This window comes from Rhineura floridana, chromosome 11 (assembly GCF_030035675.1).
Source record: "Rhineura floridana isolate rRhiFlo1 chromosome 11, rRhiFlo1.hap2, whole genome shotgun sequence".
NCBI classification, from domain to species: Eukaryota; Metazoa; Chordata; class Lepidosauria; order Squamata; family Rhineuridae; genus Rhineura; species Rhineura floridana.
In genome coordinates this window covers 71,825,534-71,850,556 of record NC_084490.1, presented here as the reverse complement: position 1 = coordinate 71,850,556, position 25,023 = coordinate 71,825,534, and the positions used below count along the sequence as shown (strand labels likewise).

The following is a 25,023-nucleotide window of genomic DNA, read 5'->3' as shown; positions in this document are numbered from 1 at the left end:
TTTCTTCCAGTCTGGGATGACTTTATTGTGTACGTACGTGAACCAAAGGCAAAATGCCAAATCTCCACCTTCAGCTTATACTCATTAGTGACTTGTACGAATTCTGAGAACAATGCATTTCGAGTCTTTGTGTTGGCTATGCTTTATATAGTCAGTTAGCATACCTAGGAAAGAAAGGAAGATTTGAATCATTAGTATCTGACAATTATTTATTTGTTTATTTATTCTATTTCTATGCCGCCTAAGGCCCTCAAGGCGGCTCACAAGGTTGTGGATCTGCAGAACACTAGGGCTACTTGTTTCCCTGGCACTCCTCCAAAAAGCTCCTTAGAAGTGGTGCAAGTTAATTCCCTCCCATTGGAAGGGCAAACAAAACAAAAGAGAATAAACTACTGTTCTATCACTTTATAGTGCGTTATATTATTATGAACACGATATTGTTATTTTCACCAGCATCCACGTGAGGATGAAATCTAATTTGAGATGTATACTTGAATATCTATACAAATGTATTAAAATGCATTGGTTACAAACCTGAGCTGCAAGGGAAACATTCCAGTTAGTATATCAATATACCTTAATTTTTCTTTTCAATTCATTTTCGGTTTGTTTTACAATATTAAGTTTGATTCAGAAAATAATGTATATGTATGAAGAGCACAATTGGGCTAATCTCATTGTTATCTATTCTGGAAAGTTTAGGCACACATTTGAAAAAGAATCTAAATAAAAAGATTATTTATCCCCCAAGAGGCTGCTGGATTAGGGCAAAGGACCATCTAGTCCACGTTCTTCTCACATTCTTCTGTGGACTTCCTTGTCTTGTGCTTTCATTTGTCTGTCCCGAATCTTCAGCTTCACTTGAATGTCCCTGAGTTCTAGAACTGAAAATGAGAAAAATCTCTATCCACTTTCTCCACATCATGTATAATTTTATACACATTGATCATGTGCCCCAAATGTTGTAACTTTTCCTCAAAGGGGTGCTGCTATAGCTCCTTACTCATTTTGGTTGCCCTTTTCTGACTCTACAATATCCTTTTTGAGGTGAGACAACCAGATTCTGTCAAGCAACCCCAAAATATTGAACAGCTGAGTTCAAGATGGTTGCTCTGGGAGATATGCTGAAGGGAAGGAGGGTCTCCAAATACATTAGGAAATGTAAGCTTTTTCTCTCTCCAGGAAATCCACCATGTGGATAGGGATAGACAAGACAAACTTCTTGTAGGCTCTCTGACACTGGAGGCATTCAAGAGGCAACTGGACAGCCATCTGTCAGGAATGCTTTGATTTGAATTCCTGCATTGCACAGGGGGTTGTACATGATGGTCTTATAGGCCCCTTTGAACTCTACTGTTCTATGATTCTATGAATTTATTCCTCAATTGCTACTATTTTCTATACTTGAGGGTCCTAATACTGACATTAAATTTACAGAATTGCTTATCTCTCTCAATGTTGCAGCCCATCTATCAGTAAACATGGAAATCCTTAAGGGACAGACATTAACATTATGGCACAAAAATATCTGAGAACACTAGACATCTGGTGCATTTTAGGTCATATGGCAAAGGTTTGTTTCTTATATAAATCGAGGATGGACAATATCCTTTCTCTGGCTTGTCTGCAAATATGAGCTTGTTGATAGTGGAATTAGATGGAAGTCTCATTTTGTTGTTTACTGACTGAACATTTGGACTTATATCCATGGGACTCCCTATACAGAAAGGGAAACATTCTGAATGTTATATTATTTTGACACTTGCTGACAGAATATTTTGTATATACCCTATAATATTTATTGCTTGTACCTCTGGTCTCCACTTCCCCACCCCAGTTCCTCCTCCGGTGTTTTCTTCTTCCCATTTCCTTCCATACAAACTTCTAACTTGTTGGCCTACCTGAATATAAACTCTTCAAAGCTGAAGCCTTGTTTGTGAAAATCTTGCCTAGCAACAACAAGCTTCTACACTTCCAGATTGGCCAGAAACCACTAGCAACAGTAGATCAAGCAAGCCCATTGACTAAAATTGGCCTGAAGAGTGCCTTTCTGATAAAATGTCAACATGCCAGTTTCTCATCCAACATTTAAATAATTCAAAATAAGCAATTTCTTATATTTGCCACCCCAAATTCACCATAGACCATCCTCAAACAAACCTCTCTTGCACTCCCAAGTTTTAAACCAGTCTGTTGAACCATTTTTAATTACCTAACCCCTCCCAGCCCCAATTTCTCATTATAATAGTGGGACGCAATTTAACCAACTTCCCTTAACCACAACTATGCCCCATAATAAATAGTAGTTATAAAATACATATTTTATATTATTAAAAATATAAAAAGTATAATGCTATTATTTATTTATTATACTTTATATTATCATCAAATACATATTTGATACGGGGCTTAAGGGCAGCTGTTTGGACTGGGGGAAAACTTTTTTGAGCAGGCTTAAGCCAGAGACTTTCTGTGGCCTTGGGCTGTTTGACAAAACCTCGCATGGTAAGATGTTGTTCTATGTGCTGTTGCTTTTACTGCAGCGAACATAAGAAGCTCAGCTTCTGTGAGGGCTTTGAGTTGATGACAGTATGCTGTTCCTGGAGAGATTTTTATCTTCCCTAGCAACTGCCTTTTCTTTGAGAAAGGAGCACTCCAGGTCTTCAGTTGCTTTTTCCTTAGTTTGGCTCTGCCTTGAGTGCTTTGCTGGAGCTCATGCATTGGTGCTCAATTCATTCACAGAAGCACCAAAGAAAGGGTGAAATGAACTGCTTCAGGCTTTGTCTGCTGTGAGTGTTTCTGGCAAATCTTCATTGTGCTAGTATTGAAAAATAGCTCCTCTGGTGGAAACAGCAGTTTAGATGTCATACCTTTTTGTAAACCACTTAATCTGGGTCTGCTCCAGAACCAGTTTTCAGCTGTTCCATTTTGCTGCCCAAATGGCTGCATTGCACAATCTGAGGAGCAAACCTCAGGATATCATGCAATATCACAGATGATGCTAATGTGCATCTCTTGAATCCAATAGTTGTGCCCCAGTATCCATTGTGACATTTGTAGAATTTTTAGATATTTTAAAATGTGGTCCTAGCACCTTTCTGCAGGGATTGTACCAGCCTGTTTGAAGGCATGTATTTCTGGAGTCCATAGTTCACACATTATTATCACTATTTATTTATATGTTGCTTAATTGCCAAAATGGCTTCTTCGCAGTTATCAACTGAACCCAGCAGTGATAGATCCTTAGCCGGCCCATTTGAGATAAAGTAATGAATCTGACTTACTGAATAGACAACCAAGTTGCTGAGTCCCCTCCAACTTGTCTTGGGGCTGCTCTTCTGAAAAACTACCATGATAGAAATCTCCCAGTAACCACCACCTGTCTTTTAAATTCTACCAAGTGCCTTTCTATCATGACAATAAAAAGGGGGATGATGGGGTAAGAGAAACATAATGATTTTCACCATGTCATCAACAAGCAGGCCAAAAACAAACGAACAAAAGTTCTCAACCTTTTTTCATTTCTTATGGGAAGAGGGCAAAAAGGGAAATTGTCTGAGCCAAAGTGCCATTCCAGTTACTGGCCTCCAATTTGACCCAAGGCTTAAGCAGATTGCTTAATCTGAAAAGAAACATAATGGGAATTGGAGGTATGGAAAACCTCACCTACTGTATTTAGATTTGATGGACATTTAATGCCAATCTGGCTCTTTTATTCATGTGAATAAATGTATTAAATAGTTTCTGCCCTTGTGTCATTATTGTTCTACCTACAGGAACTAGTGATAATTGGAACAAGAACTAGGCCACTATCTTCATTCAGGTGATCTTACCCAAGAGGGAGAGGTTAAGAATTAGTGCCAGGAGTAGTGGAGAGCAGACCTAAGATGCCATCTTTGTTGGGTGACGTCACCACCCCCACCATGGTCAATGTTAAAAGCTACTGAGAGATCAAGGAGAACCAACACAGTCACACTCCCCCATCACTCTCCAGATAAAGGTCATCAGAGAGATCAAGGCTGTTTCATTAATAAAAATGGACCCCAAACCAGACTGAAATTGGTCTAAAATAATTTGCTTCAGGCTTACCTGCACTTGGCTGGCCACCACCTTCTCAATCACCCTGCCCAGAAAAGGAATATTAGAGACTGGGAGGTAGTTTTCGATAACCTCTGGACTGAATAACAACCTCTTCAAAAGGAGCTGCACCACCATTTATTTCAAAGTGCAGGACAACTCCTTCCCTAGTGAGACATTAACCATTCCCTGGACCAGTCCAGTAAATTCCCTCCTGCTAATGAAAGTAATGCTGATTCCCCAAGCATTGAATGTCCTCTTCCCTGCCCCAATTTGATGAAGATTATTCACTGCTGAATCAGTTTCCTTTTGAGTGCATTGGCTAGTAATTTAGTTTTTATTTCCAAATTTATAGCATCTCTGATTAATAATGTAAGCTAAAGATTTAAAGACTGCACCAATGTCAAGAGCATCCCATTCTTTACGTTTCACCTCCAAAGATCTATAAAACCTGTGGAAACGTCACCATTCAATCACTAGAAATGGAAAATCCTGGGGCACATTATAAAGCAGTCAGTCTGTAAGCACCTTGAAAGCAATGCAGTGATTACGAGAAGCCAACATGGATTTGTCAGGAACAAATCCTTCCAAACTAATTTTATCTCATTTTTTTATTGGGTAACTTCCCTGGTAGACTGTGGGAATGCTGTGGACATAATGTATCTTGATTCAGCAAAGAGTTTGACATAGTGCCCCAACATATTCTAATTAGTAAGCTAGCTAAATGTGGGCTGAATGGAACAACTATTAAGTGGATCCACAGTTGTCTACAGAATCACACGCAAAGAGTGCTTATCAAATGTTAGGGAAATGCACCACTTGATGCAGTTGCATATCTTTAAGCAAACACCCTCTCTTTTCCCATTCCCTGAATTGAGCAAAATTATTCACATTAAACAACACAAGTTCATTCAGAATGGTAACTAGGTTACTGGGCGCCAACATCTGAAACTACCATTTCCACATTAATTATGTGTTATTAAAAAGAGATTTTAATGTGGTTGACTGATACTTTTATATACTAAATAAGAAAGCCCACTTAGGCTATGGTTTTGTTTAACTTCAAACACCACAGAAATCCAACTTTTCTCAGGGTTATTTCCAATTACATTGAGAAGCTGGTTTAATTGATCTGCATGATAATACTATTACAGCTGCTGCGGGCCATGCCCTTACTTAGACAATATTGATATATAATCCTATCCTGTAGTTAATTCCAGCTTCACTGCTACTTTGGAACTGGATGGCTATTAGTGGCATAGGGGTGGATAAATTTGACTATTCACTGGATTAGATACATAGAGTGCCTCACTTTTAAATACTTTTTGAGTTTATGAAACAGGAAAATTTCAAGTGTTGGACTTCATAGTTTATTGATTGCATTGTAACTACACAAACTTAGTCAAACATAAACCACATGTAAGGACTGAGGTTAGTGCAGAGTAGCTATCAGTAATATTGCAGTGTCAGTCTGTGTCATTGGCCAGTTAATTGAAAGTCTTGCATTTTAAGTAATTAGGTAAGACAATGTATATTACAACTGATTGTAATCCCAATCTCAATCATAATATCGCCTGTGAGGGAAGAAAAAAATGGCTTTAGAGCTTCAAGAGGAACAAATTCCATGGCAAGGTATGAGAATTCAAACATCAGTACACAAGAACTGATATTCTATTCTTAAATGGCATGTCTGCTCTTTAAATAAATAAATAAAACCATTTTGGGGCTCAGAGCCTTGCAAGGAGGGTGCACTCTGAACTGAAAACCTATTCCACAAAGTGATCTGGTGACTCATTTAGAAGTTCAAATATGATATTTGTTCATAGTTTGCATATTATAGAGCTGGATCCTGGCACAAAAAACTACTGCCATAATGCTGCTCCAAATTTGGAGTACACAATAATGCACAATATTACATGACATCATGCTGACACTAGCACATGAGTCTCTGTCTTGTCCATTCTCTCACTTCATTTGCTAAAAGGAAAGATGCTTTAACTGTGCTGGGGGTTTGACTAGATGACCATCAACGTACCTTATGAACTCTATCATTCAGTATGGATGGTATCCCCCCTCTAGGATGGTCAAAACTGAGACACCAGATTAGGATGCATCCAGACTCAGAGGAAAGCAATGGTAAACCACCTCTGAATACCTTTTACCATGAAAACCCTATGAATCGACTATCCAAAATGCAACTTGGGATAGTGCTGGAAGATGAGACCCCCAGGTCAGATGGCACTCAGCGAGCTACTACTAGGGAAGAACAACAGACAAGTACGAGTAGTGCTGTGACTAATGATGCCACTGGGTCAAAGCCAAAGCCGAAAGGAAACCCAGAGGCTGATGTGCACAGATGCAAAAGGAGAGTCCGGAGTTGTACAACGCAGGAGCATCACCAGCGGGGTGCGGGGGGTGCAGATCGCACCCGGGTGACACCATGGAGGGGGGTGACACCCAGAGCCGCCCCGCCCCTAGGCACCAGGAAGCAGGGGAGAGCTGCCCTGCCCACGCGGCATGCGCACTAACACAGAGGCGTGAGGTAAGGGCGCAGATGGGCTGGATGATCTCCCGTGGGGCGGGGCCTCAGGGATTTAATCACTGGGACACAGACTGGCTTCTTCTTCAAAAGCCCAACTTTGACTATCGCACGTGGGAAAACAAGCGGATGGAGGAGGAGAAAAGAAAATTCTTGTGCACCTTTCCACCATTGGCTGTTGTTACACGCTTCAACTTTTTAATTCGTTAAGGACTCTTCTACCCGCCCCGATTTAATTTGTGTCGTCCCCCCATGCCTCTTCTGATTGGCTTAGCCTTTCGCGGTTTCCTGTAGCTCGTCTCGCCATTGGCCCGGGGCGGCATGGAGTTGGAAAGTTTGCAAAAAGCGAAGGAATTTCAAGGCGCATGCGGTAGAGAGAGCACCGGTGGCCACAACAATATGGGAGAGAAGGGCGGGGCACGGGAACAGCAGCGTTGTAGCCTGTTACCAGCCCAGGCTAGGCTAGAGGCTGCTGCACCTGAGCACAGTCGGCACATTTTCATTTGCAGAGCGATCTGCCTGTGCAAGTTTACTCGGAAGAAAGCCCGCTTGGCTTCTCAAGAAAACGTGCACAAGACTGCTGTCCAGGAAGTCAGGTAGATTTGGTCTCTCTTTGCATTAATGTGGATACAAAGCACTGCAGCCATACGGCCCATACAGATGGCCAGTTAAGTCTTAGGGTGTGCTCTTCTAGGATAGCTTGGGTCATATCCACACCACATATTTAAAGCACTCGTGTGCCACGTTAACAGTCGTGGCTTTCCCAAAAGAATCCTGGGAACTGTAGTTACTTAAGGGTGCTGAGAATTGTTATCAGACCCCCCCTGACAGAGCTACAGTTCCCAGCACCCTTAACAAGCTACAGTTCCCAGGATTCTTTCAGGGTAGTCCTTACAGTTATAGGAGCACTTTAGAGGTAAGACTTTAGTCATGTGTGTCACCCCACCAAACGGCAAGGAGAATTGTTACTACATGTTAACTGCCAGGGATTGGGAACATTTATTCTGAAGGACAGAGTATACATATCTTTTAAAGAAATAAATTCTTTGTGTGGCAGAATGGTCTTCCTTCACAGCCTGCATCATCATTCTTATTATTATTGTTATAATTATTATTTAGTGTCGTAAGCACAATGGCCCTTAGATATTTCTTTTTGCATAGAACTCCCACAAGAAAGGCTACAGCTTCCCATGTCCCCAAACCACACAAAATCTTTATGCAAACTGAGAAAATCCCTTGGTTTAGGGGTACAGAGCTAGCAAGCACCCGTGAGCTTTGGCACTTTTTTTTAATAGAAATTTACCATTGCTGTTAGACTTGGCGCAATATGATCCCCAGTGCTTAATTTCTCAAAAAAAGATAGGTTTCCGTTCAATTCTGTGTGGAAATGACATTGCCTCTTCTGTCCCTGTAATCCTTGATTTGGAGATCCTCTGAAGCCAAAACAAAACTGTGCAGACTAGGGAAGGGGACCTATTGAATCAGGATTTCTGCACCCCCTGCCCTGTTTCACTTGTAGCTGCTCATTAGAATGGGGGGGGGGAGGATAGCTTAGGCCCAGAGACCAAATGTGGCCCTCCAAGCCTCTCTAACTGGCCCTCAGAATTATCCCCAGGCCAGCAGACCAGTGAGTGCTTTTCTACCCTATATCTCAGTGGTAGGCTGAGCACGTGCTTTGCATGCAGAAGGTCCTGAGTTCAATCTTTTGCATGTCCTTGTGAAAGGGAAAAAATGTTCTAGGTTGTTTGTGTGACGATCCCACAGCTGGCTCTCTGTGTGTGTGTGTGTGTGTGTGCTATTACATTCAGTGTTATACGGGAATTACGATTTACGAGTAACATTAGTACAAAAAACATTACTAAGGATTCTGTATGGTCTGGTATGGGAGGAGGTCCATGGGGTGACACCATGAGTTACCGCACTGGGTGACACCAACCCTAGTGACGCCACTGGTACAACGCACACAATAGGAACATTGAATGTGAGAAGCATGAACCAGGGAAAGTTAGAAATTGTCAAGCAAGAAATGGAAAGCATCAACATTATAATACTTGGTGTGAGTGAATTAAAATGGATGGGAATGGGACACTTTTAATCAGGCAACTACAAAATATTTTATGCAGGAAATGAGAAATTAAGAAATGGGGTTGCTTTAATAGTGAGAAGGGATGTTGAATAATTAACAGGGGAACACACTATAAAATAAAAGATTATAAGATAAAATAAAAGGAAGATGGAAGCAATACACTGAAGAATTATATAAAAGAGATGCAAGGATGACAGGTTCATTCATGGAGGAACCGTATGAAGAACTAGAAATTTTAGAATGTGAGGTGGAAACTGCTCTTAAAATACTTGGAAGAAAAATCACCAGGAACAGATGGCATGCAAATAGAGTTGCTATGTTACTGAAATGGAATCTCTCCAAATTTTGACAGAATATTTTGAAGAAATATGGAAAAAGAAAATGGCCCACAGACTGGAAGCGTTCAATATACATCCCAATTCCAAAGGGGATCCCAGGGAATGCAGTAATTATCGAACTATTGCCTTCCAATGCAAGTAAAGTAATGCTCAAGATTCTACAGCAGCTCTTACCATATATGGAGTGAGAAATGCCAGACATCCAAGCTGGATTTAGCAAGGCAAGAGATACCAGAGCTCATATCGCAAACATACATTGGATAATGGAATGGACCAAGGAATTTCAGAAGACAATCACCCTGTGCTTTATAGATTAAAGCAAAGCCTTTGATTGTGTAGATCACAGAAAACTATGGAATGCTTTAAAAGAAATGGGGATGCCACAGCATCTGACTGTTCTGATATGCAACCTATACTCTGGACAAGAGGCTACTGTAAGGACAGAAGATGGAGAAACCAATTGGTTCTCTATCAGGAAGGGTGTGAGACACTGGTGTATTTTATCACCCTATTTGTTTAATCTATATGCAGAACATATACGGACAGTGGGTTTGGATCAAGATGAAGGTGTGAAAATTGGGGAAAGAAATATCAATAATTTAAGATATGCGGACAATACCATGCTACTAGCAGAACCTAGTAATGATCTGAAATGAATGCTGATGAAAATTAAAGAGAAAAGTACAAAAGCAGGACTACAGCTGAACATCAAGAAGAGTAAAGTAATGACAACAGAAGATTTATGTAACTTTAAAGTTGACAATGAGGACATTGAACTTGTCAAGGATTATCAATATCTTGGCACAGTCATTAACCAAAATGGAGACAATAGTCAAGAAATCACAAGAAGGCTAGGACTGGGGAGGGCAGCTATGAGAGAACTAGAAAAGATCCTCAGATGCAAAGATGTCTCACTGAATACCAAAGTCAGGATCATTCAGACCATGGTATTCCCGATCTCTACGTATGGATGTGAAAGTTGGACAGTGAAAAAAGTGGGTAAGAGAAAAATCAACTTATTTGAAATGTTGTGTTGGAGGGGAGTTTTGCAGATACCATGGACCCCGAAAAAGACAAACAATTGAGGGTTAGAACAAATTAAACCAGAACAATCACTAGAAGCTAAAATGATGGAACTGAGGTTATCATACTTTGGACACATAATGGGAAGACATGATTCACTAGAAAAGACAATAATGCTGGGAAAAACAAAAGGGAGTAGAAAAAGAGGAAGACCAAACAAGAGATGGGTTGACTCCATAAAGGAAGCCACAGACCTGAACTTACAAGGTCTGAACAGGGTAGTTTACAACAGATGCTATTGGAAGTCGCTGATTCATAGGGTCGCCATAAATCATAATTGACTTGAAGGCACATAACACACACACATGAATGGTATTGGTTGGCAGTTGGGTACTTGTAACATGGAACAGTAGCTTCAACTGCATGATAACTTCACCTGCATAGGCTCCATGTGTCTATTCCAGTGAACAGACAAATCTGAGCCATCCAGCTCCAAGGAACTAACCACAGGATAACAATACTATATCCATATTGCCTAAATAACCTGTCCATTTAGGGCACGGCCCTTAACAGCTGTAATTTCATGGCATTTTGGAACTTGAATGAACATGGAAATCCCTTAGCACAACATGATAAACCTGTTGTTGTTGTTGTTAATTTAATTAAAATAATTATATACTGGTTTTCCAAAATAGCTCAAAGTTTTGCTTGGGGGAGTTTAAAAGCAGTTTGCAGTGTGGGGCAGAGAGGCTACTGATAGGCATGGGAAAAATGGAACTACTACTTTAGATGGGTAAACCTTTCTTCACATCTAAAAATATTTTGGGACAGTATGTCATAAATCTGTGCTTTTGTACCTTTAAGGAGCAAGCATGGTACCATCTTGAGAACTAACACAATTATTAGTTAGGAGATATGGGGACATCACTGTGAAAGATGAGGGCTACCACCTGCTCTGCTGAGAAGCTAAGCTCCTCCCTTGATCAGCTGAAACCTGGCAGCAGCCATTACATCAGGCTGCAAAGGATGAGGGAAGAAAAGGGAGTCAAGGCTACCACCTGCTCTGTTGAGAAGTCAGGTGTTCCCACTGAACGCAGGGTGGAAGAGTGTAACTGGATCCTGCATTGCCAATCTATATGTCCCAGCTCTTTGCATCAGTGACAAATGAAATGACTGTATTCATCCCATTTCTAGCTGAATGCAGGAAAATCCCTAGAAACCCCTTGTTTGTACTCTCTGCCCAACCAATAGTTTCCCTCTGCCACTTGTTTTCTGCATTTAGATCTGTCACCAGCTCCTTAAATTTCTTCTCAATTACATTCATAGTTTCCTTTAACTCTGTCTCCTTCTTTCCTTCACTACCTACCTTCTATACCTGGGTGCAAGCTTCCAAAGATGAGACCAGTTCTGTCCTATTAGACCTGGACTCCCACTTCCACAGTTGCGAGGCCTGTTGCTGAAAGTTCCAGCAGCTTTCTCCCGGGTGCTGCGTTCTGTGTAACGAAAATTGCCCACTAAGAGGATCAATCCTCATTTTTTTCAATGGCGTCACCCTTTAACTTTTCTTTCACATTCACACTACCAGGTTCTAGATGGTTCAATAGCCTGGGCCTGTTCCTCTAACCTATCAATAAAATTATGCAGAGATTCATCTATACCCTGTTTGCAAAAGAAGAACTACCCTTGTATTTGAACAAGAGTTTTATGGGAGAATAAATTCTTAAAAGATTAATGCAACTGTTGCCCTATATTCTGGATCCTTTTGCCTCCCTTCATGCTGACCCCTCCAGTGGCCCCAGGACAACGTCCACCTTATGCTCTTCAGGTATTTGATTTGGTTTTGATTATGTTTTGTTATAATATCTTTGTTGTTATATTTTATTATAAACAATTCTATTATAAACAAGGGAAGAGATAACTTCTCCAGCTTATAAAAACTTAACAAGGCTTTATCCTTTCTGGTATGATCAACTATCACTGCAATTCTGTCCCCCATCAAGCCCCTTCTGATGCCACAGAGTTGCCTGAGGTGATGCTCTTGTGCTGCTCCTTGGCACTGCGGGCTGCTGAATGCCCGTCGGTTTTGTTCTGCCACAGCCACTCCCAATTTAATCACAGTCTCCCCTCACCAGAAATACTTCACAAACTCACAACAGCACTGCCTTCTTGCTCGGTAGCCCACCATTCCTTCTCGTCTTCCACTCTCTCCCTGGACTAACTGCCTCAACTATCACTTTCCCAGCATTCCAGTTCTCTTGGCAACAGTTGCCAAGACTGCCCAGAAATGTCTCACTCCTAACTCATTGCAATTTTACTTTTTCCATTTTCCTCAGACAACTAGCCTTATGAAATATATTAAAACCAAAACAGAAACACCAAACATTTCATTACAAATACATACATCTGGCATAATTGTAACTTTTTTTTTCTGAAGAGCAGGATTAGAAGTATTTAAATAAATAAATAGTGAGTGGTGATGTCACTGAATAGTGATGGTAGTCCAATCTGCAAGCTCCAAGTTCTTTCTCACTAAAAGCCCATTTGTCTAAACTTAGCCCTACGACAGAACCTGGAAAGGCAATCACCAATTATTGCAAAACATCCAAGAGCAAAATTGAAAATCATACTTTAAATGCAGAATCCAGTGATCAGCAGAAGAAGATAGCCCCACTATTGTGCTCAAACAAGCAAAGTTATCAAAAAAAGGGTGAGGCACATTCCTTCTAAAGGAAACGGTAGCACAATTTGGCAAACTTGGTGGTTATATTCGTAAAGGGCACAGTAAGGGGTAAACCGGTAAAACTTGCCTGAGTTTAGCACCCTATCTCAGATCAAAGTTCTTTCTTGGGGAAAGGTTTGGATGGGCTGGAGCAATTCAGATATGTAGAGTTAATTGCTGGGGTGGTTAATATGGTGAGGGATATTGGACATATAATGAGAAGACATGATTCACTAGAAAATACAATGTCGCTGGGGAAAACAGTAGAAAAAGAAGCCCAAACAAGAGATGTATGGATTCCATAAAGGAAGCCACAGATCTGAACTTACAAGTTCTGAACAGGGTGGTTCATGACAGATGCTCTTGGAGGTCACTCATTCATAGGGTCGCCATAAGTCGTAATGGACTTGAAGGCACATAACAACAAAGATGTGAGTGGGAAGAGTGAGTGAAGCGGGGATAGGATGTAATGACTGTGTCAATTTCTGCCAATTTTGTCTATCTGTTAATATCTACTACAGGGAATCGAGTTTTAGACCATTCAGAATTGTTTGCCAGGCACTCTGAGAGTAAAGTTGGTTGGCTTCCCAGCAATCTTGGTGTCACATCCACATTAACTGCAGTCTCCAGAGGTGTCCAGTGCAACATTTCTGCAGCTTCTTGGGATTAGTTTCAATTGATATTGCCTGATGATGTGGACAAGATCCTTAGTATGATGGGGCCAGCAACGTGTCTCCTCAGCCCTTTCCCCTCTTGGCTTATTAAAGTTTGCTGAGGGGATATGTCCAAGTGGATCCAGGATGTAGTCAACATATCCTTGCAGGGGGGAGTGGTCCCAGACATCCTGAAAAAGGCAGTGATCTGACCTTTACAATGGTTTGTGGTTCTCTGCATGGACCCATTGTTTTGTGACAGCTACTAGCTGTTCACAAATACCTGCTTTTTAAGGAAGGTGATCAAGAGGGCTGTGGGGCAACAATTGCAAGTACTCTTGGATGAAACAGATTAACTTGACCCATTTCAATCTGTGTTCAGACCTGGTTATGGGACTGAATTGGCCTTGGTCATCCTGGATGACCTATACTGGGACAGGGGGAATGTGACTATGTTATTCTTACTTGACCTCTCAGTGGCTTTTGACACCATTGACCATGGTATGCTTCTGAGCCAACTTAGCCAGATGGGTACAGTGGTTCCAATCCTATCTCCAGGGTAAGTTTCAGAGAATAGCACTGGGTGATTCAACCTCCTGGCAGTTGTACTGTAGGGTGCCGCAGGGTACCATCTTGTCCCCAACGCTATTTAACATCTATATGAAGCCATTGGGAGCAGTCATAAGGAGATCTGGGGTGAGATGTCATCAATACAATAATGATACCCAGCTCTATTTCTTGGTAATATCCTATTACCTCCTATGCAAGCCCTGGACCAGTGCCAGGACTCAGTGGTGGGCTGGATGAGGGTAAAAAAACTGAACTCTGAATCCTGGCAAGACAGGAGGCACTGGGGGTGAGTGGCTCCCAAATCTGGATAATTGGTCAATTGCCTGCTTTGGATGGGGCATACTTCCCCTGAAAGAACAGGTTCATATCTGGGATGGCCCTGGACCCATCTCTGTTGCTAGAGGCCCTGGAGCCCTCAGTGGCTAGAATTGCGTTTTACCAGCTTTGGCTCGTAAGACAGCTACAGCCATTTCTAGAATGTGATAGCTTGACCAGTTGTCCATGAGTTCGTAATCTCCAGGCTGGTTTACTGCAATGCACTCTATGTACGCTGCCCTTGAGGTTGGTCTGGAAGCTGCAGTTGATACAAAATGTGATGGCTTGACTGCTCACTGGGGCACAATATCACCAACATGTTATCTTGCTACTGAAAGAATTCCACTGAGACCACATTCACACCATATATTCTACTATTATCCCACTTTAAACAGTTATGGATCTCCCTATAGAATCCTAGGAAGTGTAGTTTGTGAAGTGTGATGAAAATTGTTAGCAGACCCCTATTCCCCTCACAGAGCTACAATACACAGAGTTCTCTGGGGAAAGGGATTGATTGTTAAGCCACTCTGGAAATTGTAGCTCGGTGAAAACAATAGGAGTCTCCTAACAACTCTCAGTACCCTTCACAAACAACCCTTCCCAGAAAAGCCATGACTGTTTAAAGTGGAATAATAGTGGAACAAATGTATGGTGTGAATGCACGCTGAATGTTAGTTAGCTACCAGGGTAAGTTCAAAGTGCTGGTTTTGGTTTATAAAGTCCTATACTACTTTGGACCAGAATACCTGAAAGATTGTCTCATCCCTTATATACCTAGTCAATCACTGCGCTCTGCAGGTGACAGCCTCCTGCAGCTACTATCTTATCAGGAGGTTCGTTCATAAGAACCAGGCCGTTAGTGGTGTAGCACCTACTCTTCGGAATTCCCTCCCCTTAAATATTAGACAGGCACCATCTCTGTTATCTTTTTGATGCTCATTGAAGATCTTCCTCTTTTAACAAGGCTTTCGTATAGAGACCTTTATCCCTATCTGCATCTATATTGGAATTGTTTTTAAGATGTTTTTATTATTTTATTGCTTATTGTTTGCCACCCTTTGGAAGGGCAGGATTTAAATTTAATAAATTTATTATTATCATCATCATCATCATCATGGTAATCCCTAAACTAGGGAGGAAACAGAATTACTAGGACCATATCAGCCAATAAATATTATACAACCACAAGAGTGGATTTTTCACATTCTGCAATGTTAGATTGAAAATACCCCCAGGCCATTCTGATGCTTCCCATAAGCTCATTTCAAAACAAGACCTTACAAAACATATAGTCCTGAACTCAGAAATGCTTAACAACCCTCTAAATTTTCATGGTGATACACAAAACAGTCAGAGAGAATCGAGTGTTCAAAGTCTAAAAAGAACCCTTTTGGACTTTTGTCTGTCAGAGTTCTCATAATCTGTTGAAATTCATTAAAAATCAGCCATGTTCACAGAGTACCTGGAATCCTATTACTGACCTTGTCCCATATTCTGACCTTCATCTTCCACAGTTTAAAAGTTAAAAACATGCCCGGCTGATAAAATGTTTGCATTGAACTGACTGATAGTGTCGGGCATGCTCAGTAAGAACCAACTGTCACTGTTCTAAAATCCAGACTCACAGCTGCTGGCCTTGCCTAATCAGGGTGCCACACCCACATCAGACTTTGATTTCATGTGAGACAGTCATGGCTTCCCGCAAAGAATCCTGGGAAGTGCAGTTTATGAAGGGTGCTGAGAAGAGACTCCTATTCCACTGACAGAGCTCCAGTGGCCAGAGTGGTTTAACAGTAGGCCAATCTGATTGAAGGTCTGTGAGGGGAACAGGGCGTCTCCTAGCAACTCTGAGCACCCTTCACTAATTACACTTCCCAGGATTCTTTCAGAGAAGCCATGACTGTCCAAAGTGAAATAAAGGCCTGGTGTGGATGTGGTCAGGGACAGCTTTGGTTTAAATTTGGGTGGGGGGCTACATATGCCTGCTGTAGAATAAAAAAGTGGGGGAAACATTGAAAGGCAATGATACTGTTCACAATGTTTTCCTTTTGAAAATGGGCTTCCCCTCTGCCCAGTGCCCACCCACCCAATCTCCTCCCCTTCCCCTCTTCCTACCCTCCCTGCCCCTCTCCTGGGTCAGTGTTGGACTACGACCTGGGAGACCAGGGTTCGAATCCTTCACAGCCATGAAGCTCACTGGGTGACCTTGGGCCAGTCACTGCCTCTCAGCCTCAGAGGAAAGCAATGGTAAAACCACCTCTGAATACTGTTTACCATGAAAACCCTATTCATAGGGTCGCCGTAAGTCGGGATTAACTTAAAGGCAGTCCATTTCCATTTTCAAACATGATTGCACAGAAATAAATCACATTGAACTCAAAAAATATACAAATGATCAAACCCACACTCCCTTCTCCCTTCTCCCTCATATCACCTCCCTCCTGCCCCTTCCCTCCCCCTTCCTTTGCCCCTCCCTCCCCATCCCCTTCCCCTCCCCTCCTTCCCCTTCCCCCTTCTCCCCTCTCCTTCCTCCTCCCCATGGTCAGTTTTTGACATATTTGTAGGGCAGTCCAATATCTCAAGAGAAGAGGTCAGGTCTCCTGCTCCCCTGGTGCATTCACTATAGCTGCCCAGTTTCCCTGCTTTTTAAAGTTTGATAGAAATATCTGTGGGCTATAGGTACATTCTTAAACCACAAGGTTTTTTGCCTATTAGTGAATATTGAATCAGGATCATACTGGTGGCACAATTAAATGCCACACAAAACTCACAGATTTTTACACCCACATTCCTCCATCCAGGCAAGCAAGTGGCATTGCCACAGTTTAAGACCACAGTTCAAGTACACATTCCAGACATGCAGAAATCCTCAAGGAGGACACAGAGCAGGGAGAGTCCCAAGGGTCAGATAGAGAGAGCTGCATTTATACCTCAGGGTTCAGATTCTCAAGATGTGGTGTTTTTTGTATCTATGTATTTAAAAATGTATACCCACCCATTCCTTTCTTGCCAATAAGGCTCTTCAAGCATCTAATCAAAAACAAAAAAATCCACTATATTACACTAACTTGTAATCACAAATAGCCAGAAGTAGCAAAAGGGACATTAGAAAACGCAACTAGTTGCAATTAAAATGAATCATTAATATCCAGTGGTCAAACTCCTGTTGAAGACCCCCAATCCCTTTCCTTAGTGCCTGTGGAGGCACCTTTCTCCTCCTGAATGTTTTAATTTTTAAACAACATTAATTTGGGGGAGCAGTGGCTGGTTATGCCGGAGAACAGAGTAGGCCTCCAGCTGCCTCACCATCTTTCCTTCCTTGCCCAGAAGCATTACTAGGAAGGAAATGTAAGGAAGAGAATGGTGCAGCTAGAAGTTGCTTTTCAGGCATCTGCTTGAAAATGGAAATGGACTGCCTTGAAGTTGATCCCAACTTATGGCAACCCTATGAATTGGGTTTTCATGGTAAGCAGCATTCAGAGGTGGTTTATCATTGCCTTCCTCGGAGGCTGATACAGCTAGTATAGCACAGTGGAGAGAAGAGCCTGGCTGGGAGTCCAGAGTCTGTGAGTTCAAATCCCTGCTCGTGTCTCCTGGGTGTCAAGGGCCAGCTAAAGATCACCCCCACAGTGGGTGGCTCAGGGGTTACGTGCCCTGCCACCTGTGCAGTCGTGGGCAAGCTGCAGAGTCCCAAGGAGATCAGTTGCCCCCCAGCTGGCAGTTGCGGACAAGGAAAGGGCTGGCTTGTGCAGCTGTGGCAAGCAGAGCAGGCCCTGGCCAGCTGGGGAGAACTAGTCTCAGAGGGAGGCAATGGTAAACCCCGTCTGAATATCGCTTACCATGAAAATCCTATTCATAGGGTCGCCGTAAGTCAGGATCGACTTGAAGGCAGTCCATTTTTCATTTTCCTCTGAGGTTGAGAGGCAGTGACTGGCCCAAGGTCACCCAGTGCACTTCATGGCTGTGTGGGAATTTGAACCCTGGTCTCCCACATCATAGTCCAACACTCTATCTTAAACAGTCCTTAAAAAGAGAGAACATAAGAACATAAGAACATAAGAAGAGCCTGCTGGATCAGGCCAGTGGCCCATCTAGTCCAGCATCCTGTTCTCACAGTGGCCAACCAGGTGCCTGGGGGAAGCCCGCAAGCAGGACCCGAGTGCAAGAACACTCTCCCCTCCTGAGGCTTCCGGCAACTGGTTTTCAGAAGCATGCTGCCTCTGACTCGGGTGGCAGAGCACAGCCATCACGGCTAGTAGCCATTGATAGCCCCGTCCTCCATGAATTTGTCTAATCTTCTTTTAAAGCCGTCCAAGCTGGTGGCCATTACTGCATCTTGTGGGAGCAAATTCCATAGCTTAACTATGCGCTGAGTAAAGAAGTACTTCCTTTTGTCTGTCCTGAATCTTCCAACATTCAGCTTCTTTGAATGTCCACGAGTTCTAGAATTATGAGAGAGGGAGAAGAACTTTTCTCTATCCACTTTCTCAATGCCATGCATAATTTTATACACTTCTATCATGTCTCCTCTGACCCGTCTTTTCTCTAAACTAAAAAGCCCCAAATGCTGCAACCTTTCCTCGTAAGGGAGTCGCTCCATCCCCTTGATCATTCTGGTTGCCCTCTTCTGAACCTTTTCCAACTCTATAATATCCTTTTTGAGATGAGGCGACCAGAACTGTACACAGTATTCCAAATGCGGCCGCACCATAGATTTATACAACGGCATTATGATATCGGCTGTTTTATTTTCAATACCTTTCCTAATTATCGCTAGCATGGAATTTGCCTTTTTCACAGCTGCCACACACTGGGTCGACATTTTCATCGTGCTGTCTACTACAACCCCGAGGTCTCTCTCCTGGTCGGTCACCGCCAGTTCAGACCCCATGAGCGTATATGTGAAATTAAGATTTTTTGCTCCGATATGCATCATTTTACACTTGTTTATACTGAATTGCATTTGCCATTTTTCTGCCCATTCACTCAGTTTGGAGAGGTCTTTTTGGAGCTCTTCGCAATCCCTTTTTGTTTTAACAACCCTGAACAATTTAGTGTCATCAGCAAACTTGGCCACTTCACTGCTCACTCCTAATTCTAGGTCATTAATGAACAAGTTGAAAAGTACAGGTCCCAATACCGATCCTTGAGGGACTCCACTTTCTACAGCCCTCCATTGGGAGAACTGTCCGTTTATTCCTACTCTCTGCTTTCTGCTTCTTAACCAATTTCTTATCCACAAGAGGACCTCTCCTCTTATTCCATGACTGATAAGCTTCCTCAGAAGCCTTTGGTGAGGTACCTTGTCAAACGCTTTTTGAAAGTCTAAGTACACTATGTCCACTGGATCACCTCTATCTATATGCTTGTTGACACTCTCAAAGAATTCTAATAGGTTACTGAGACAGGACTTTCCCTTGCAGAAGCCATGCTGGCTCTGCTTCAGCAAGGCTTGTTCTTCTATGTGCTTAGTTAATCTAGCTTTAATAATACTTTCTACCAGTTTTCCAGGGACAGACGTTAAGCTAACTGGCCTGTAATTTCCGGGATCCCCTCTGGATCCCTTTTTGAAGATTGGCGTTACATTTGCCACTTTCCAGTCCTCAGGCACGGAGGAGGACCCAAGGGACAAGTTACATATTTCAGTTAGCAGATCAGCAATTTCACATTTGAGTTCTTTGAGAACTCTCGGGTGGATGCCATCCGGGCCCGGTGATTTGTCCGTTTTTATATTGTCCATTAAGCCTAGAACTTCCTCTCTCGTTACCACTATTTGTCTCAGTTCCTCAGAATCCCTTCCTGCAAATGTTAGTTCAGGTTCAGGGATCTGCCCTATATCTTCCACTGTGAAGACAGATGCAAAGAATTCATTTAGCTTCTCTGCAATCTCCTTATCGTTCTTTAGTACACCTTTGACTCCCTTATCATCCAAGGGTCCAATTGTCTCCCTAGATGGTCTCCTGCTTTGAATGTATTTATAGAATTTTTTGTTGTTGGTTTTTATGTTCTTAGCAATGTGCTCCTCAAATTCTTTTTTAGCATCCCTTATTGTCTTCTTGCATTTCTTTTGCCAGAGTTTGTGTTCTTTTTTATTTTCTTCATTCGGACAAGACTTCCATTTTTTGAAGGAAGACTTTTTGCCTCTAAGAGCTTCCTTGACTTTGTTCGTTAACCATGCTGGCATCTTCTTGGCCCTGGCAGTACCTTTTCTGATCTGCGGTATGCACTCCAGTTGAGCTTCTAATGTAGTGTTTTTAAACAACTTCCAAGCATTTTCGAGTGATGTGACCCTCTGGACTTTGTTTTTCAGCTTTCTTTTTACCAATCCCCTCATTTTTGTGAAGTTTCCTCTTTTGAAGTCAAATGTGACCGTGTTGGAATTTCTTGGCAATTGGCCAGTTACATGTATGTTTAATTTAATAGCACTGTGGTCACTGCTCCCAATCGGTTCAACAACACTTACATCTTGCACCAGGTCCCGGTCCCCACTGAGGATTAAGTCCAGGGTTGCCGTCCCTCTGGTCGGTTCCATGACCAACTGGTCTAGGGAATAGTCATTTAGAATATCTAGAAACTTTGCTTCTTTGTCATGACTGGAACACATATGCAGCCAGTCTATGTCCGGGTAGTTGAAGTCACCCATTACTACCACATTTCCTAGTTTGGATGCTTCCTCAATTTCATATCTCATCTCAAGGTCTCCCTGAGCATTTTGATCAGGGGGACGATAGATCGTTCCCAGTATTAAGTCCCTCCTGGGGCATGGTATCACCACCCACAACGATTCTGTGGAGGAGTCTGCCTCTTTTGGGGTTTCGAGCTTGCTGGATTCAATGCCTTCTTTCACGTATAGAGCGACTCCGCCACCAATACGTCATTCCCTGTCCTTCCAATATAGAGAGTCCCTGCCCCAGGCTACTGGTGCCTGGTAAGCTTGACAGCTGGAGATAGCATTGGAATGTGCTGGGATGGGTTGCATTAGGAGCAGGAGTAAGAATTCAATCCCAGTGATATTACTTTGTTTAATAAGAGGGAGAGGAGAATGGCTGCAAATGTGCACAGACTTCCCATAGGATGAAAACATTAGAAACTCTGAAAAAAACACTACAATGGTGAAAGCAAGAGGGGGCCAAAAGTGGCCCTGGATGGTCCAATTTCCCCACCCACATTCTGCAAAAACACAAATGGGGGAGAAAACTAGCTCAATGACTTGATTTCCTCTCCCCCTACTGAAAATGAAACTTTCTTAGACAGCATAGATGGAGCGTAAATCCCCAATCTCTCCAAAACAGTATAGTGAGAGGAGGTTAAAAAAAAAACACACACAGAGAGGGGGGGGGAGACTGGCTGAGCAGCTTGCTTTGTGGAAAGCAGAGAAACTTCCTCATGTAGCACTGAAGTTCATGGGTATTGTTACAGGGTAGGCCAGGGGGCCTGGGCCCCATGTCTTTTATGCTGGGCCCCAGCTCTCTTTCCCCTTCCCTGCCTTTTTAAACTTAAATTGTTTTACTTTGCTTAAGGGTAGCTGAGGTCTCACTAGCACTGCATTTTGCTGCATGCCCAGCCGGATGCCATCTTAGGGTAGAGACACACTCACTGTTCTGCTGGTTCCAGTGCATCTCCACCTCTCTTTTCTGAAAACAGGAGCAACACAGTGCTAGTCAAACCCTGCCCCTTTTTACTCTAAATCCTGGTGAGATCAGCTTGAGTGTTGTTGTTTTTTAAACAGCTTCAAACAGATTTCAAAGATTATTGGCAGATCAACCTGTAGCCCCTCCAGGGGTGGCCAATGCAAACACTTTACAGTAGGCGACTAGTATGCTCATAGCCTTAATTTGCTCTGAGGCCTAAATCTGAATCTTTACATATAAGTAAGCATATGCAAATTTTATGTAAAGTTGTATCATAGGCCTGTGCCCAGGGTCTTTTAAGTACCTAATAATATGGAACGTGTGAGGGGGGTATTTAAACAGCTTCCCTGCACAGTACCACTCAGTTTAAGGGCATCCCCACCATTATACCAGCACCGTTTCCCTTCCTGCAATATTGTCTTTGGGTTGTATTCAACTAAGTCCTACTCAGAGAAGATCCACTGAAAGTATTGAACCCAAGTTGGTCACATGCATTAACTTCAATGGGTCTACTCTAAGTAGGACTAACATTGAATGTAACCCTCTAAAAAAAAGGGAGCTTTCCACATAAATTCTCACAGCCCCCAACTTGTCTTTATCATGTTTTTGAGCTCAATCATTCAGAGTGCAGAAGACAACCAACAGCTGGAATTGGGGGAAGAGTCTCTCTTCTGGACTTGCAGAAAAAATAGTTCAAGATCCGATCCTCAAAGAAACTCCAAAGCATAGCACCCAAAGAAAATGCAAGTTTGCTTCCCTGCAGCTCCTATGCTGTCCAACAGTAGAGGGCAGCATGGAACCACTGGCCCCTGGAGCCACTAGGGAAGAAATGTGTTGGCTGAGGGGAAGAGTGTGGTCTGCCCATCTGAAAAACTGTCACAATATTCCATTTTACATGGTGATAAATAAGAACTAGAACTAAAATAAAGAAACCCTAGAACTGTAAAGAATTCCAGCTTTTGCTGCACCAGCTCATGGAACTTATCTATCATATCAAGATGTACTCCCTTCGCCCTTAACTTTGAAATTAATGAGACACAAATACCTATATCGACTGAAAGGCTCACAGTATACAGAAGCAAAAGCCCCAACCCTTCCATCCCAGCCTCATCTTTTCTCTTGCTCATGCCTTACCTTACCCCATGAGAAAGGGTGTGAGTGCTGAAAAAAGATGGGGGGAAGCTACCCATTTGCAGCTTTATCAACTGTGGCAGTCCTCAAAAGTGAACAGTAACATCAAACATTTCCCCCAATGTCATCAGCCCCTACCTGAATACATATATATTTCAGCATTAGCACCAGCTAAGGATATATTCCTAAGTTTTTACTTTTCTTGTTCAGGGCTATCAATAAGGAATAAATACTGTATTGAAACACTACTCCATTTTGTTTTCAACAGCTGGAGTACAAAGGGTACAGTCCTACGCAGTCACTTACATATTACACAGTGGGGTTTACTTTCAAGTTAATACACATAGAATTGTGCCATAAAGCTCCAATTCTGTACTCACTTACCTGAGAGCAAATCCCACTTTAGTCAGCGGGGCTTACTTCCGAGTAAATACTGACAGTGTCGGGTTGCAAACAGAGACATTTACTAGGGAACAAATCTCACTAAATTCAATTAGACTTCCTTCTGAGTATACATGCACTGCACATTCTCAGGACTGCGTCTTTTGTCCACACCTGTGTCTCGAACGATTCCAGATCAGCAGCTTCAGCGCTGCACACAGATTTACCCCAGCAAGTGAAGTCAGCAAAAAGCGAAGTGGAAAAGGGGGTGCCGCCAACTTCAAGGATCTATTTTGTCACGTTCCAGATTTTTACACTACGTGGTTAGCAGTATTCCGATGTCCCATTGACATAGGATCCCAACAACGGGCTCGCCGCGATTCGCTTGCATTTCATGAGACTAGTGTTTCCCCAGTGTTTTTTAAGAAGGCAATAATTCCAGGATGGAGGGAGGCTGCTGGCTAGCTTTGCTGGGCTAGAGGTGCCTTTCCTTTGTAGGAACGACCAACGAATGTAAACGAGAGGGCAGCGGCACCCTCCGGGCAAGGAGCAAAACCAATATTGCTGCTACTAGCAGGAGGCCCCGCCCCGCCAGGGATATCCCCGTTTACCCGCCCTCGGCTTCTCTCCATTGCGTCAGGCTCGGCCCGGGGCAGCCCCTGCCGTCTCCTCCCGGTCAGGCCGGGGAATCCCCACTCAGATGACCCCTTTGCAAAACCGAGTCCCGATTGCAAAGGTCCTGACTCTGTACTTTCCTCCCACCCCCTCCCCGGAAAGCAACAGGGAGACGGCTGGCAGTAACGGATGTACAGCGCTATAAATATCTTCTGCTCGCACTATATTTGGCTCGTCCGGCCATACTCCTCTCCCAAAATAGTTCCTTTTGCGCGCGAGAGAAATACCACCCAGGCGCTCGCCCACCCATTCTAGGCCAGACCAACCGCCCAACGGGTTGCTCAAGACCCACCTCGCGCGCCTCTATCACCACAAAAAACTCCATGGGGGCTAAATTTAGAAACGATGCTTGCGTCAATCACGCGCCTTCCTTGCGTCAAGCCTCCTTTGTCCCCGCCCCGCTTGGAATTGAGCCCCTCGCGTCTCGTATTCAGATTGGCCAGAATGTCACGAGGGCCGGCGCTGCATGGTGACGTACCCGCTCCGATTGGTTCTGAGAGGGGCTCCCTCCGTGTAAGAGAATAGTAAAAGCGGATGGGGGTGGAGTATAAGGGATTTTGTCTACGGACTTCTGGTGTGCTTGTTCCGATAAGTAATGCAAGCATGCATAATGAAGCTGTGCAAGGAAGGCCCAATATCATGCCTTTCTTTTTCATAACGATGCCAGCCATATGTACATAAATATACAGCCTAAATTGTATAGTGCAAGTTTACATTGGAAATAAGCCCGATTCAGTGAAACTTACACCTATGAAAGGTTCACATGACTGCAGAAAAATACTCTCAGACGCAAATTGATTTTTCAGTGTTTCATCTCTTCCACACGTCAAATTTCCCTCAACATTCAAGCATAATTTATTGACATACTGCTACTTTTGTGAA

The 25,023-nt window shown here is 42.9% G+C and overlaps 1 long non-coding RNA gene across 1 annotated transcript; it reads right to left on the bottom strand.

Annotated features, from left to right (window-relative positions):
- Window positions 1–24,427, bottom strand: LOC133366371 (uncharacterized). The gene is made up of 2 exons (XR_009758389.1): window positions 23,470–24,427; window positions 1–164 (listed from the first exon to the last, which is right to left on the bottom strand). It is a non-coding gene; the product is annotated as an uncharacterized LOC133366371 (long non-coding RNA).
- Between the last annotated feature and the right edge of the window lie 596 nt (window positions 24,428–25,023).